This window comes from Balaenoptera physalus (assembly GCF_965194825.1).
Source record: "Balaenoptera physalus genome assembly, chromosome: 9".
Classification (NCBI taxonomy): domain Eukaryota; kingdom Metazoa; phylum Chordata; class Mammalia; order Artiodactyla; family Balaenopteridae; genus Balaenoptera; species Balaenoptera physalus.
In genome coordinates, this window is record NC_138888.1 from 16,635,910 (window position 1) to 16,639,857 (window position 3,948).

Sequence of the window (3,948 nt, forward strand, 5' to 3'; positions counted from 1 at the left end):
TTTGCCCCTGAAATAAGGAAAAATAATGTTTCTCTCTGTGTCTGTGTGTGTACTAGACTTTCTAAAATGTCCTCCATATTTTAATTCTCCCTTAGAATACCTTGAAGAGTAAATACTATAATCTCCAATTTATAAATGACAAAACTGAAGTTCAAAGAGCTTAAATGACTGGCTCAGGGTTACACATGTAGTAAGTAGTACAGCCTTGATTTAAAATGATGTCTTCTGACCTTAAAACTACATATCTTTCTCCAACAAAAATGCATTTCCTAGGAATATCATGTGTATTTTCAGAGATATTGAGCTCTACTCAAATCCCCTAATCAGCTTGACCTCCTTCAGATCTTTGGGAATGTCAAACCTTGAATTTGGTGTAAGGTGGTCTTGGGTTGGTAGCATGCCAGTCTTGGCAGAAGTAAGCACAAATCCTCTTTGGAGGAAAGTGCCTTCACTGTGAGCCTCAAATTATTTCTATAAATTATTCCTTTTACAAATGCAATATGTAGCGCATGGTTAAAGATAACCAGGCACAAAGATAACTGAGAAGAGCAATCGTGGTGGATTTGAAGCTGTCAGCTATAAAAACCAGAAGTAGATAAACACATATGTGAAAAAATTTAGTTTAATTTTTTAAACTAAAAAATTAGTTTAAATTGTTTTAGTTTAAAATAATTTAAACTAAACTTAAATTTAGTTTAAATGGTTTTAACCATTTAAATGGATGGTTTTTTTTTTTAATGTTTGCTCATTGGTTTTTAATTAATTAATTTATTTATTCATTTTTAGCTGTGTTGGGTCTTCGTTTCTGTGCGAGGGCTTTCTCTAGTTGAGGCAAGCGGGGGCCACTCTTCTTCTCGGTGCGCGGGCCTCTCACTATCGTGGCCTCTCTTGTTGTGGAGCACAGGCTCCAGACGCGCAGGCTCAGTAGTTGTGGCTCACGGGCCTAGTTGCTCCGCGGCATGTGGGATCTTCCCAGACCACGGCGCAAACCCGCGTCCCCTGCATTAGCAGGCAGATTCTCAACCACTGTGCCACCAGGGAAGCCCTAAATGGATGGTTTTAACCATAGGTCAAAGGCAGCTAAAAATAGAATTGATGAACTATATAATAGGTCAGAAGAAATTATCCTGAGAAGAGAGAAACAAGAAGAGGGTTCGAAACACAGAGATACTGAGAGAAGATCTAACATGTTTAATTGGAGTTCCACAAGGAGAGGAGAGAGACAATAGGAAAGAGTAATGTTTGAAGACATAATGCTTCAGAATTTTCCAGAACTGATGAAAGATAGCCACACATTATACATTCTCAAGCCAGGTAAGTTAAAAAAAAAAAACAAAAACCTCACATAAACTCACTGTGGCAAGACAGCAGAAAACCAGAGACAAAAACAAAGTCTTCAAAGCAAGCAGAGAAAAAAAAAGATAGATTATCTTCAAAGGAGAGACAGTTGGGCTAAGTAAAGGCTTGGATGGCTTCACTGGCAGCTCTACTAAACATTTATGAAAGAAATAAATCAGATCTTCCACAAATTCTTCCAGAGAATTTTGAGAGTCCACTATATCTTAAGAGTCCACTATAACATCCACTCATGATGAAAACTATTCAACATTGTACTGGAGGTTTTGACGGTACAGTAAGGTGAGAAGGAAAAATAAAAGTGTAATGACTGGAAAGGAAGAAACAAAACTGTAATTTAGAGGGCATGATTATGTACTTTTCTATATCTGCATTATATTTCACTCTAAAAAAGTTTTTTAAATGCCTTATAATTGCATAGCACTGTGTGGTTTTCAGTGCCCTCTTATATTAATGGTTGTATTTGATCATCACAAGTCTGTGAGAAAACTCAAGTTCAGAGAGGTTGGGTCACAAAGCTGGTCTATGGTAGAAGCTGCACTAGAACCCAGGTTTACTGTCTACTGACTCTTCAAGAGCCTTTCCAGTTCATAGGTATTTATACTATGGCATCCATTTTAATAACAATTGTCCATAAAGCAATCTATTTATTCGGGAACGTAATTTATATTATGTGCAGTGCTGTTTATTATAGAGTAATACCAAACGACACATGACCTTGCAGTCAGATAAGAGAAAGAAACTATAACCTAACCAATGCAGCTGCTTTACCTGAGTGTCTTGGCTTATCAAAACAGCAGGTGGTAAAATTATGTTAGAAACCATTGATAAAGCTAATGTTATAATTTGAATTGTGCCCCCTAGCCCCCCGCCCACCAATTTATATGTTGAAGTCTTAACCCTTACTACTCTAGAATGTGACTGTATTTGGAGATAGGATCTTTAAAGAGGTAAAGTTAAAATGAGGTCATTAGGGTGGGCCCTAATCCAATATGACTGATAAGAAGAGGAAATTTGGGCACATATGGGTACAGAGGGAGGACTATGTGAAGACATAAGGAGAAGATGGCCATCTATAAACCAAGGAGAGAGATGTGGAATACATCCTTCTTTTATGGCCCTTAGAAAGAATCAATCTTACAGACAGCCTCCAGAATTGTGTGAAAATAAATTTCTGTTGTTTAAGCTACCCCAGTCTGTTGTATTCTGTTACAGCAGCCCTAGCAAACTAATACAGCTAGTGACATACATACATACATAAATGCCATTACTCTTGAGCAAAACAGATGCTGGATTTGTACAATGACACTTAGGATTTATAGCTATTCACTTATATATAGCTTTAAAAGCTTTCTATTTGTTAAGATTTTTTTCAGGGAAAATAACTTTGTTATTGAGTGTTTAACACTCTCTAGATCTCTGCCTTTTTACCATTGAAACAATTGCTTTTATAACACTGTATTGAATTATTGACGTTTTTCAGTAATTAAATTATCACAGCAGAATAAACATTTTATGATGATTCGTCTAATATTATCAGATGATGTAAATGAAGTCATATTGTCTGTGAAGTGATCTTACAGCATTTTGAAAGATATCATAAATTTCTCCTTAACAGATCATGTTAAGCTTATATTTAGAGGATGGTAATTTTGAAGAGTTGAAGTGAATTGTAATTTATTAATGCTTTTAAAAGGCACGGGGGTACTGTCACATATGCCCTTCTCAACCCAGGCTGATGTACCTGGAACATCTGGTCTTTCATTCATTAAATTCAACATTCCAATGGAAAATGCTATTGGAATGTGAAAAGATTCAAACAACAAGCCAGGACACCTGCATCTGAGACCAGTTTTGTTTTGAAACCAGAAAACCCATGCAAATAAACAAACAACAGCAACACACGTAAGGAGTGAATTAATGACAGCTTACTGGAGATATCTCAAAAAGAAAAAAATTTCAATAGTAGTTTCCAGACTTCTCTCTAGAATCAAAAGAGTTGGGTTAATAATTATCCTGAATGAGATGGTAGATTTATATAAAATGAATTTATTCTACATTAAATATAAGAAAATATTTCATAACATTTTATACTCAATGATCTTTCAAAATAAAATAATTCCATTTACACTTCACTACAAATTTCTCCTCTCTCCATCCCCCCATCCCCTGTCCCCAATTCTAAATGAAGAAGAAGAGAGACAATTCAAAAGTTTTCTAATGTCCTATTGTAATTAGTAAGCCCCATAACCAGAGGCCTGTGGTCATGAAGCCCGGCCCGAGAAAGCAATTTCTGGAGTTCACAGGGTTGTTTTCATTGGGAAGCAAAACTCAGCTGGAAACTCCCAACTTGTCGGCTTTTCAATCAGGGGAACTAATAAAGATATGTACCTGGAAAAATTAATTTATTCATCTAGTCAAAAAATTTTAATTCAATCCTCATATATTGAGTAACAATGAAAACTTTCATAATTAGCTTGAGTTATATGATATTTTTATTAAAGAAAAACAAAGGAATTTAATTAAGATTAAGGATGTCAAGGAAATAGGTCATATGATTAGCTATGAAATAACTTTAACTTTTGAATAAGG